The sequence below is a fragment of the Urocitellus parryii genome, chromosome 8 (genome assembly GCF_045843805.1).
Source record: "Urocitellus parryii isolate mUroPar1 chromosome 8, mUroPar1.hap1, whole genome shotgun sequence".
Lineage (NCBI taxonomy): Eukaryota > Metazoa > Chordata > Mammalia > Rodentia > Sciuridae > Urocitellus > Urocitellus parryii.
The window spans coordinates 11,850,648-11,864,029 of NC_135538.1; the positions used below are offsets into that span (position 1 = coordinate 11,850,648).

A 13,382-nucleotide genomic window follows, 5' to 3' on the forward strand; every position below is an offset into this window, starting at 1 on the left:
ACAACCCAAAGCCATTCAAACCAGGGGAAATGACCACGGTTTAGCAAGGCAGCCTTGTTCCTGAAAGAACAATTGGTCACGAAGATAAATCCAAATGCCTCTTTTCCTCCCTTTCATCCAAGACACAAGTGAAAGCTCATAAATCCAGTTTATTTAAATATTTTAAATCTTCGTTTAAAATATTTAAGTTATATTGATGGAGCAGGAGTTTTTTTGAAAATGCACTGACCCTTCTATGAATTAAAAGCAATCCGATATAATTAGAGGGGGGGGGATGTTTGAAATATGCTTTTTAAAGGAAGGGTTCACTCATCCTCTGAAGATCCACTGCTATCCTCTGAAAGTGACTTATAAAAATAGGAGATGAATCAGTATGCATTTATTATCTGGGATGGAGTCGGTGTTTATAAAATGAGCATAAGTATTTCCATGGTTAGTGACTCAAAAGCAACCAGAAAAAAATCCACTGGTCTTCCTTGCTCCCAGGAAACACTGCTCTGAGGACAGGAAGGCTCAGGCACACAGATGGGCCTCCAGTCCTGCTGGGTGACTCGTGTGGACCCCCAGGTGTGTGGCTGGGGGGATTTGCCTTTGGAAATCTAGGGTTTAAGATTTAGCAATTAGATGTTTTTAAAACTCATCTCTTTTTTGGTCTCTTTATGTTTTCAAAATCCTTTCATGAAGAAGCAGCCCAGAAATGAAAAGTGGGAGAATGGACAACTTTGGGCAAAATACAGTGACTTTGGTAGAGGGGAAAACCATGTGGGTCAAGGTGTCCTTGTATTTCTACAATCTCAATACCCAGCCCTGTCCTGGAATATACTAGACATTCCTAAGTGTGGTCATTAATTACAAATCAATGGTGGCTTAAAGGCAATGAACCCAGTCATTATTCAACAGAAGAGAGAACATAGTGCATGAGAAGGAGGAAGACAAGAAAAATCATTGAAATTAGCATCTGAAGGTGTGGTTCACTTAAGATGTATTTCTGTTCAAAATCATTTATTTTTCTTTGCTATTGGACACTTTGTGAAAGTCAAGTTCATTTTTCAAGAACAAGCTAAGTGCTGCCCTGCAAACATGACCAAGGAGACCAAGGAGCACCAGAGAGGGCCAAGGAACTCCCTGAGGAAAGGGGCCAGTTGGCTCTCGTTCTGTTTATAATTATACCCCTAGCGCTCGCATAGTAGATGCACAATAAACTCGTGTTTAAGATGTCATGGAATAAAGAGGGCTACAAAATGGTATGAACATTTGGAAAATGACTCTTTATAGGTAAATACTCCTGACTGGTAATTACAAAATGCAACAATCCTTCATTGGAAAAATGGTCATTCATACATGTCAACTATAATCTGAAATGAGTCAACTATGAATCTGAAATGGAAGGCAAACAATTTAGTGCTTCAGAGAAAATGTGTGCTTTCTTCCTGGATCAGTCTAGACTTCTGAATCCCCTGGTTTCCATGGCTCTAGACCACAGGTTTCTGCAAGGCTCAGAGTGTTTTAATCCACTCCAATGATGAGCACAGACTTTCCAAATTTCTTACGGGTTTGCACCAATATACTTCAAAGCAGGGTTTAAAGAAAACAGTAAGAAAGAAATAATACGAACCAACTCACTAGAAGTTGCCTTATTTTCATACAAAATTATTTCATGAGCCACAGAATAGCTGTACCAAGAATCATTCTGAATTCCTACATGGCGCTTAGTGATGGTCCTCTCTTCGCCTTTCAGGACTGGCACTTTGTTCCTCTGTCTGTCTGTTTGGTATTCACAAAGCAAAGTCGCATCGATGGCCTCAGGCTGTGAAAATGCTTCACTTGGCAACCAAGGTGGGTATTCCCTTCCCAGACGGCAGCCCAAGTCCAGCGGCAATTAACAGGGCCAGCACTTGCATCCCCCCCTCCCAGTGCCATCTGCAGTGGTCCCAGTAGCCTCTGCCAAGAGCCACAGCAGGAGCTGGAGGCTGGAAAGACAAGCTGTGTCCTGAGCTAAACTTGAGCAGAGAGGAAACTGGGTGGGATCCCCGGGAAGACTTTCTGCTCTCTCTCTCTTCTCTCTGTCTTCTCTCTTTCTCTCTCTCCTCCTCCTCCTCTTCCTTCCCTCCTTCCTCCACTCCCCCTTCTTGTCTTTCTTTCCTTCTTTCTTTTTCTGTAGGTCTCCTAAAATATACAAGAGTAATCCCAGAGGCTCAGGAGACTGAGACAGGAGGATCGCAGGTTCGAAGCCAGCTTCAGCAACTTAGCGAGGCTGTAAGTAACCTAGCTGGTGAGACTCTGTCTCTAAATAAAAAAAAAAAAATACAAAGGGCTGGGGATGTGGCTCAGTGGTTAAATGACCTTGGGGTCAATCCCCGGTTAAAAACAAACAAACAAACAAACAAAAATCTCAAAGAAATATTTTACTAGCAGAGATTTCTGAAAAGATTTCGGTCTTTTCCTGACTCACTGTCCAAATTGGCCCTTTGCTTTCAGAGTTAAGAGAAACTCATAAGTAACGAAAAAAGCATAAGAAAATCCAACAGCCACCCCTCATTAAAGTAGCAAAGCTGACACTTTAATCTGAAAAGCAATACCCAAGAGTCACCTGCCGACAGTATGAGTTGTCACCCTCAAGATCAGCTAGGATCCCCGGCCACCCAAAAGAGGTTGGCAGGATCATCTTGGCTCAAGACACTGAGCTCTATTACACTTGAAATATATATTATGGGATAACTTTTGGACTCTGAACACAATTATGACATTCACCAAGCCTGCCAAGTTTTCCATGTAAACAAGAAAAACGTAGTTTAAATATTAAACAACTCAATTTCTTGGACAATTCCTCTTACAGTGGACCAAAGAAACTAATTTTCAGTTTGTATGCATTTATTTTACTAAGAAGAGTGTGTTTCAATTAAGGGGGTCTCAAAGGTTATCCATCCAGTAACAGCCAGTCCCCGAGGATGCACCTTTGAGAACTGAATGGCTCCTTCAGCCCCAGAGCCGTAAAGCTGGAGATCAGGGAAGCCCGGTGGTATCTTTATTCCAGTCCTCTGTTTCCCAATTCCCAGGTCAGTGTCTGCGGGTGAGTTCGAGAAGATGTGGAAGAAGCTCCGACCCGTGGCCTCTTCGGCACGTCTGTCACTCTGCTCCTGATGGCAGCCTCTCGACTCGGCCTCAGCATCCCAACTCTGCCATCTGTGAATAGGTGCATTGATTGGTGGTAGGTGAGTGCCAAGCGCCCAGTCCAGGACATTGTCATCTGGATGATTTACACGCATGTCCTGCACCCCGCTGGGCACTAAAGAGATGGATACTTGGCTAATAAATTGCCCGTGCATCAACATTCATGTAAGGCAACCCAAGTTGGCAGTCCAAAGCAGACTCCTAATAAGCAGCCAACTTTTCTTCTATTGAATTTTTAAAAGAACTAACCACCAGCTTCTGGAAGAAGGTGAGCTTGAGCAGCACTTAGTGGAGCTAAACTGCCAGCCACAGACATGGTAAGTCCCCAGGCGCACTTGTGATCAGTAAGTGGGGCTGTGTCCGAGATTCTGGGGCCTCTGTGGGTGTCTCTGCCCAAATGCAACCACTGAGGAGCCCTGGGTGTCCCTGACAATGGTGCCATCCAGAAAAAAGGAGGAAGCAGCACTAAAGTGAGAGTGGTCAGGTTCGCCGTCTACACTGGTTTCCTTGGAGAAGGATGTGAAGGAATGAAGAGACCTGGACTTGGGGGGATCAGAGTCCAGTTGAGGAGATAATGGCTCCTAGGGCAGGCCGAATAGCACTGCTGAGAGGCAGGTGGCCATACGCTCAGTTGGCGGCCAGGAAGGAGGTTCAGTTGTTGGAGTGGACAGGGAAGGTAGGATGAGGTGAGGCTCCAGATGTGGAGAGGAGCAAGAGGGGTGTGGGAAGGAGCAAAGGCTTGGGGAAGAGGCCACAGGATCACAGGGCCCTGGGGTCCCCTGAGAGCTGGGCTTGTCCCTCCTGGGCAGTCCAGGACACCTCAGGTAAGGAAAAGAAAGGAACGCAGGTGCTCGCTGGGAAGGGGAGGCGGATGCCTGGTGACGGTCAGCACGGTTGGGCCACTGGTTTTGAGGGTGGCATGTCCTCCCTGGTCTTCTCCAGATCATCCGCAGGGACACGGGAAGAGATATCAGTATTTTAATTTGCATCTACTTTTTAAAATTTCACCTTTTTGGCCAGGTGGGTGACACACCCCTGTGGTTCCAGCTACTAAGGAGGCTGACACACAAGATCACCACCTGGGCAACATCAGGAGACTGTAATAAAAAGGGGTGGGGCTGTAACTAAGTGGTAGAGCACTTTTCCATGTGGGAGGCTGCGGCTCAATACGCAGCACTGCAAAGAAATGAACAAGCGAAACGCCTCCTCCTTTTGAGCGTCCATTTTATGTATTTAAACGTCACACTCATTGAATAGACAGTGTGTACAGTACACAAACAACTGAAAATTGGAAGCGTGGGCTGCATCTCCACTGAACACACATTTAATGCTAGGGACCTGCTTAGAGGTGTTGTTAGAGAGGGTTAAGAGCCACTACCGAGGAAAAAGAGGAACTCTGTGAGCCTCTGGGTAGAGAAAATGAAAGAAAGAAGAACAAGAGGCCTCAGTTTTTCCATCAGGGAAATGGAGAGAGATGGTTCTACCCCCTTCAGAGATAAGGATGGTGGAGCTGACCCCCTGAGAAGACAGTCGAGGACCCATGGTCCCCGTGGAATGTCTTCCAACAAGAAAGAGTGTGCCAGAGGAGGGAGAGGGAAGCGGGGGGTTTAGGGGACACTGGCGTCAAGGGAAGGGAGACTTCCTAGAGGACAGGCCAGAGGAGGGCATCAGGGAGGTCAAGTGCCATGACCCCAAGAAGCACGCCCTGGAATCCCACAAGGTCACTGAAAACTTAGTGACTTGAGTGTGGGGAGCCGGGGGGACCTGGGGTCAAGGAGGGAACCAAGGGGCAGGTTCTGAAGGCAGCAGGTGATGTTTAGATTTTAACTAGGAGAACATCAGGGTCGGAGTTAGAACGGAAGCGGCAGGAAGATGTGACGCGTTTCCCTTCATCTGGGACCCCCGAGAGTTCCCTGTGACCACTTAAACAGTGGCAAACGGTGACTGGGGCCGGGGCAATGTGACAGGGGGTGAGGAGACGATAACGTGTCTGTCCTGACCCAGAACCTTCCAGACAGTTCACATCTGGTGCAATATCATTTTATAGAGGCAAAAGGGTTACATGATTCTTTTTTTAAAAGTCTTTATTTTTTAGTTGTAGTTGGACACAACACCTTTATTTCACTTATTTATTTTTATGTGGTGCTGAGGATCTCACCCAGGGTCTCACACGTGCTAGGTGAGCATTCTACCACTGAGCCCTAGCCCCAGCCCATAATTCTTCAATCTATATACTGACGAGGATGGAAACTTCTCTCATTTTTTACATCTTGTTTGAGATTTTAGTGTTAGAAGATCTGAATAGAAATAAATGGCAGGAAGAAGTCTGAATTCATGTGATCTTCAGTATCAAAGTCTGAGGTCTCATCCATACACAAGGGACATCTGGTACCTGTCAGACACCATCCTGAAGGGTGACTGAGGTTTTCCCTTCTTTGGATAGATCTCCCCAGGAGTCACCACCTCAGTACTTGAGCTTTGCCCAGGTGTGAAACTGTTTCCTATCCATCTGACAAGTGAGAAAATAAATTCCCGGTCCCATGTGAGAACTAATTAATGCTCACAGAATTCTTTGAGAGTCACAGATGAAAAGGGCTATTTACAGGCACAGCATTAGCATCTGCTGAAGCTGGAACATGGGGAACAAACCAGATTCTCCCAGAGAATAAGCTACGCCCTGGGAATCAATTCAATAATTTGGGAAGATGCATTACCTGTTTCAGGTTAAAAGCAGTAATGACTGACCATTCTTCAGTAGCTGGTCTTTCAGTTTCCAGAATTATCTCAATAGCTCACCTCCTGAGACACCTGAGGCTCTCATACAGAACACCAACAACTGTTTCACAGGATCACAGGTGCTCAGGCCGGGAGGGTCAACTTGTCCTCTGCCATTGAACTCCGTCTCTGGGGAAGAGGCCACCTAGCCCAGGTGTGATACCTCCAGCAGGCCACTCCTTGCCTCCCATTCTCATATTCTTCTAACTAGAGCTTTAAAAGTCCTTTTCCGTCTTTTCTGTCTTCACAAGCCAGGACACATGCTGTGCCTCAGCTGCCCTAAGTCTCCTCATCCTCTTCCTGGGTCTTTCACTCCACTCTTCCTATAATATCCTTTTAAAATGCTTTTAAAATCAGTTCCCACCAGCAAGGCCCAGATTTTCTGCACTAGTGACTTAACTGTTGTGCACATTTATATATATTCATCCAAAGTGTTTTATGCAGAGTAATTTACCTAAAGTCAAAAAAGAAAACCTGACATGTCTACCAGATTACATAGATTCATACATCTTCTAGGGGATGACTCTTCGTGCCAGGGAGTGATAGGCTGAAGAGATCCTCTTTCCCGGTGCTGGGGATCTAGCCCAGGCACCCACACATGCTAAGCATGCACACTCCCCCTGCACCACACCCCCAGCTGAGGACCTTCATTTACTTTTAATTTACTTATTATGGTGCAGATTGAACACCAGGCCTGTGCATGCTAGGCAAGAGCTCTGCCCCTGAGCTACACCCTCAGCTTCCCTGATCCTCTTTTGATCAATAAAATCAGATACTACAATATCAATACCTGATTTGGGTCAATAATAATGATGATGATGAAACACTGCCATTGAGAATACCGGCTTAGAATAAGAAAAAGGTACAGAGTTCATGGTGGCTTCTGCCCAGATGGCACCAGGGACCTGCCAATGCCATTGATCATGAGAGACAGAGAGTGTGGATTTCTGAATCAATGGACCACAGTAGCATCTGTGTGAAGGAACTCTGCCAGGGAGAAAGACAGCGACAGAAAGACCGGAGCCAAGAAACAGCACCTCGTGGAAATACATCTGGCAAAGGGAGAAGAAGGAGAGTAAATTGTAAAGACAAAGGAGAGAGCCATTCGGAGTCCACTCACTGTGTGCCTGTGGACACCTCTTCCCCTCCTTGAACTCTCAGTGTGGATGTCTGGCCCACTTTGAGGGCAGCCTTTTGTGTACCTTTGAACATGTGAGCACGGGTTTGGCTGGGGTGGGTCGGGAGGGCTGTAGGTGAAGGTGCCTGGGTGTGTTCATCTGTAAGGCAGGTGGGCCTGGTGCTGGCTCATGCTGACACCTTCTCTGGCTCAAACATTCAGGTGTGGGGAACAGCCCAAGTGGGGCTTCAGGGGTATGTGTGCCCAACTAAGGATCTACCCCTAAGTGCACATGCCCAATATCTCAGCCAGAATTCACACAGGTATCAAAAGGCGTGAGAGCGTGTGTGTACCTACCGTGTGAGTTGGGCACACATGCAAATATATGCCCAAATGTTTAGGTGCAAATCCAGAGGGTGGTTTTAATAACATGGGGCAATAAAACAGCAAATGTTTGAGCTATGGTCTTGCAGCAGGCATGGGGAAATAGTTTATCTTGGATTCTTGGGAAGTCACTAATACAATGAGGAAGTAATAGAAGAAGGAATCATCCAGGAACAAAAGTCTCAAGTCTGGAGAATTTTTCTGATCCAAGCACAACCTCGTCTCATGAATGCCAGGCCACGGGCACAGACTATGAAATTCCATAGGCGTGGAATTCTCTCGATGTGAAGATTCTGGCTGCAGATTTATCTGTGGAGAGCCACACAGGAAGCTGAACGGTCCTCTTAAAAACAGTACCTCACAGAAAGAGCGCAACACCTGCCATGAGTTCACCTTGCCTGAAACCAGCCCATTGGACAAGGAGAAAATTCTCCAAGAAGACCATTTCTTATTAGTCAGATACTTGACTTTAATGATTATATGAAGATTCAGTAGAACACTTACCATTAAAAAAGAAGATTCATATGAGTATGTCAATATGTAAATCAATGGAAGTGTAACTGATGTGATTCTGCAATCTGTATATGGGGTAAAAATGGGAGTTCATAACCCACTTGAATCAAAGTGTGAAATATGATATATCAAGAACTATGTAATGTTTTGAACAACCAACAATAAAAAAAAAAGAAGATTCAAAAGATCTTTTTCAAAAATAGAAAATTAGGCAAATCGTTACCCACCCCCATTCTTCTCTTCTGACCTCAAAAATCAAGGAAAGTGGGCTGAGGATGTGGCTCAAGCGGTAGCGCGCCTGCCTGGCATGCGTGCGGCCCGGGTTCGATCCTCAGCACCACATACCAACAAAGATGTTGTGTCCGCCAAAAACTAAAAAATAAATATTAAAAATTCTCTCTTCTCTCTCTCTCTCTCTCTCTCTCTCTCTCTCTCTCCTCTCTCACTCTCTCTTTAAAAAAAAATATATTGAAAAAAAAATCAAGGAAAGTAGATGTAATTTTTCACTCAAAAATTGTTTTGAGCAGGGCATGGTGGCACACACCTGTAACCCAGGAACTTGGGAGGCTGAGGCAGGAGGCTCACAAGTTCAAGGCCTGTCTCAGCAAGTTAGCAAGAGCCTGCTCAATGTAAAATAAAAAGGACCAGGGGTATATATAAGCTTTATGGTAGAGCACCCCTGGGTTCAATCCCCAAAAACACTAAAAGAAAATCACTTTGAATAATTAATATCATCTCACAGGTGTTCACTGGGTCTCTTGATAACAAAGTGGCTCAAGAAACACATTAAGGCTCCAGGTTGAGAGAGTTACTCTCCAAGCCACAGCATAGGAAATGTCACAAGTAATGGCCCCTCCTCTGTTCCCAGTGCTTCCTCTGCCTTCAACAAGGCCCTGGTGTTATCAGTAGAGTCCAGAGCTGGGGACCCTGCCTCCAGCCCTGCACCCGACTGCAGGGGTCTCGCAGGAGGGACTGACAACCTTGGTCCTTTGATTCCCCTGGAACCTGGGCAGTGACTCGACAGCAGGCAATCTGCGAAGGCCTGGCAGGGCGTGGGGACAAGGTTAATAGGGAGGGTTGGGTCAAGTCCCATGGGGCTTTGGAACAGGGCAGAAAAACCTGGACTTTGCCCGTCGTAGGCCAGAAGAGGCCTTGAAAGTGATATGGGGTGGGGGAGGGGTGCTTAAGTACAGCAATGGGGGAAGAGAAGGAATCCAGAGGGGAACCAGGCCAGAGGCCCTGAGGCAAATCTGAATGCCCTAAAAGAAAATTAGAACTTGGTGACAGTTTCCAGGAGACGAAGGAAACTGGGTCCAAGTTGGCTCTGGTGTCAAAGGATCAGCTGACTCTGGACTCCAGGAGGAATTAGTTTGTGGGGGGCAGAAAATATGTCCACTGTTAGTCACAGTGAATTCTAATCCATTCCTTGAACTGAGGTGTCCAGACAGCAGCTATAACTCAGAGCGGGAGTCGGGGCTCGAGATTCAAATCTCTAAGTCACCCTCAAAACCATGGCTCTGAAACGACAGGGTGCTCCATCAGGAGAACAGGAGGGTGCTCCAGGGGGTGCTCCGGGGTGGGGTGCAGACCTGCTTGCTGGGGCCAAGGCGTCTGACTAAGGGCCCTTGGAAGGAGCAGCTCAGAGCTGAGGAAGAGCAAAGGCTCTGTCCAGTGCCCAGGGCAGCCTCCTGGGCGGGGCAGCAGGCGGCCTGCAGTGACAGGCTGCAGGGGAAGGAGAAGGACAGTGAGGGCCAGGAGGAGAAGCTGTGTGACTTGAGAGGAGCCGGTTAGTGTCCTGATCTGTAGGAGAGACTTAGGCCGCACACGGGGCAGAACAGGCTGCAGGAGAACAGGGAGGCGGGAAGCACAGCAGCAGGTTCTGTGGAGGGGCAGGAGTGGGGGGGTGGAGATCTTCCTCGTGAGCACTCGGCAGACTCCACACACTGAAGAGCGGCAGGCTCTCTTCTCCAGGTCACAGGTCCACCCAGTACACGTTTCTGTGGCCTGGAGTTTGGGTCGATGAGTCCCCCCATGTCTGAAGCCTTTTGAACCCTGGAGAAAGAGGCCAAGGGCAGCGACCCTGGCTGGGTGGGGCATGTGCAAAGAGGCAGGGGCTCTGGGCCTGAGCCCTGGACGTTTCTGGAACTCAAAGGCCTGGTGCTGGTATCGCTCTCCCTTTGCAGGATGCCCCCACCCCTCCTTGGGTTGGCTACTCCCGCTGCCTGTGAGGATCGTGTCCAGACAGCAGGCCCCCAGGCAAGGAGGCACAGAGGCCACATCAAAGGAACAGGGTGGCAGCACCAAGAGTGGACACAGCGCTGAGCTGTCACGCCGAGTCTCTGTGGGGACACTGATGAGTCAGCCAAGGAGCAGACCGCCGTGTCCTGAGCCGAGGAGGCCCAAGTGCAGAGGCTCACCCTCCGCACAACCTCCAACTCAGGGGGAAAGGGGGGATCCCCTGCCACCAATCTTAGTCTTCTGTTCCCTTCAGACAGGGTAAGGGAACAGATGTGGGGACTTTAGAGGGACTTACACTACAGCCACATTTTGGAAGCCTCCAAAAGACTTATGAGCTTAGAATTATCTGGAAACAAAGGCGATTCTACTGCACAGTGAAGAATGACTGTAGAGACCCCTGCGGCACCACAAAACACCACATTCACATCCAGCTTCCCTCGGCAGATAAATTCCCAGATGTCCACAAACTACGAATCACTGTTGCCATTTCCATGGCTCTGAAAATGCAGTGTCTTTCAACGTGATCTCTCCCACATGAGCACCCGTCATCAATAACGGCGACACAGCACAGCCCCAGTGCTTCACACACTCAGTTAACACGGACATGGTTGTCTCTTCTTTACGCCCAGGAGGGAAAGTAGGCTAAGAAGAGATGGAGCTGGAGATCAACCCGGAAACCGCAGAACCAAGATTTCAATCTGTACTAGGCCTGCAGGGTCTGACCACTGTGCTTTCCTGCCTCAAGAACAAGGAAGTCCCTGCCCGAGCAGGGTGCCCAGTGCAACAGGAGGGAGACGGAGATAACAGTGTGACATAGACATACTGTGGTGAGCACAGGGGTGAGCTGTGTTGAAGGCCTCCGGGGGGCCCCCTGTGGATGGCACAAGAGATCTCAGAAAGGCTCAGGCAGCTGAGCCTGACCAGGTAGATGGAGGAGAGGGGCATTTAATTATGCCAGATGGACAGAAGGCCATAGCAAGACAGAGGGACCCACCAGATGATGGGCCCACGGGTATGGAGGGGCACAGAGCAGTGAGGCTGAGGGGCCTGTGGGGCTCGGATCAGAGAGGACTTGAGGCTGAACTTCATCTCTCAGGATGAGGGGGACCTCCCAGGGAGGGCCTGATGGCACGTGTTTTATTTTAGGTGGTGGAACTAGAGCTGGGGGCAAGACTCATGAGAAGGTTGAGGCCAAGACGACCCGTGGGGAGCAACTGGGCCGCAAGACAGGGTCTCACAGCCAGCTCTTCTCCTCTCCACGCAGCACCGAAGTGACGGCCCCTGCTTTGACCAGAAGCTGAAGATACAGCCCTTTAGAAAACAGAAGGAAGGGAGGCCCCTGGGAGAGTCTTGGGCGGGTGCTTAGCCTTGGAGGTCCAATCGCTTGTCATCCAACTCTCTTTTCCATCTGCGTCTCCAGGGGGCACTGCCAAGGAGCAGAGGAGAAGCCACCACGCAGGGAAGCGGGTGGCATCGAGCCGCAGCGAGAGCCTCACCATGCATGCCCTCCCCTTCTCCCACGCGGCTGGGGAACTTCACTCTACGAGTCAGAAGGGCCCCAGGCAGGCGCGACTCTGGAGTGACCCTGCCAACTTCAGACCGCCTGCTCCTTAAGAACTTCCCAAGCCGGCGGCCCATGGGAGTCACTACTGACCTTCTGAAGCTTCAACCCGACAGCTGGAGATGAGAGCCTTCACATTCCCCCAGCAGCTCCGAAGCTGGTCTTCCCCGTCATTCTGCCCTGGAAGGAAACAGCAAACAGGCCTGTTAGATCACTCAGACACCAACCATCAAGTCACGCAGCACCAGATGAAAAGCTCACATGGACATAGATGAAGAGTCATCTGTGATGGACAAGATGAAGTCATTCAGCACAAACTCCTGTGATGATTCATGCAGAGGCTTGGGTTTTGAGGCTTAATTTACTTAAATAACTGCTAACCCGACTCTTCCCTGTTCCAAGGTCAGTGAAAGCATCATTCAACCTTTATACACGGGAGGACCAAGGGATGGTTATGGAGCACCAAGGAAGAAGGTGCCACAGGGGATTTGAACTCTGCAGCCGAGGGACCTCTGTTGGGTCATTATGTCCCCGTTGGCTCATGTGTTCCAGCGAGTGTAAGCTGAAGGACCCCAAAGTTCATACTTCGGAGCACAGGATTTGGGAGCTGAATGGGATTCTTCTTTTCAAAGGTGAGGAAATGAGATTCAGACATTCTCTCTCACACCCAACCCAGCAGCTAGCTACTAGCCCGGTCAGAAGTTCATCAACCAGTGCTCTTCCTGCTAATTCACTTTCATGGCTTTGAAGTAAATGTTGGTGAGGATGTGGACACACTCATACACTGCTGGCTGGGACCGTAAATGGGTGTAACCACTATGGAAAGCAGTATGGAGATTCCTCAGAAAACTTGGGATGGAACCACCATTTGACCCAGTCATCCCACTCCTTGGTATATACACAAAGGACTTAAAATCAGCATACTACAGTGACACAGCCACATCCATGTTTGTAGCAGCTCCATTCACAATAGCAAAACTATGGAATCTACCTAGGTGCCCTTCAGCAGATGAATGGATAAAGAAAATGTGTTATATAGACACAATAGAATATTACTCAGCCTTAAAGAAGAATGAAATTATGGCATTTGCTGGTAAATGGATGGAACTGGAGAATATCATGCTAAGCAAAGTAAGCCAATCCCAAAGAATCAAAGGCTATATGCCTTCTCTGATATACGGGTGCTAATTCACAATGCAGGGGGGTGGGAACTAGGGAAGAATGGAGGTACTTTGGATTAGACAGAAAGTGAAGGGAGGAGAAGGGCTATGGCAGTAGAAAGGACAGTAGAATGAATCGGACATTATAACTCTGTGTGCATGTATGAATCACGACGGGTGGGAATCTACATCATGTACAACCAGAAGAATAAGAAGTTATGCTCCACTTATGTACGATGTGTTGAAATGCACTCTACTGTCTTGTATAACTAATTAGAACAAAGAAAAAAAAGAGAAAAATATAACAGCTCTCATGAAATCTTTCAATTTCCAAAAAAGAAAACTCTGAATTTCATGTTTATTCTAAACCTATTTTATAATCTTTCTAAATACAGAAGTTTTAATTTCTGCAATGAAATTCTAATAATAAGCTTAAGTCTCCATTTTTACAAAGAAATGAATC

The 13,382-nt window shown here is 47.8% G+C and overlaps 1 protein-coding gene across 1 annotated transcript in view; it reads right to left on the reverse strand.

Annotated features, from left to right (window-relative positions):
- Positions 1-2,968: 2,968 nt before the first annotated feature.
- The window catches only part of Scaf8 (SR-related CTD associated factor 8), a 189,074-nt gene continuing 178,660 nt past the window's right edge, over positions 2,969-13,382 (reverse strand). The window contains exons 22-23 of the transcript XR_003301280.2: positions 11,853-11,939; positions 2,969-3,183 (exon numbers count right to left, since the gene is read on the reverse strand). The gene's annotated coding sequence lies outside the window, so the exon portion shown is untranslated. The remainder of the gene's footprint in view (positions 3,184-11,852; positions 11,940-13,382) is intronic.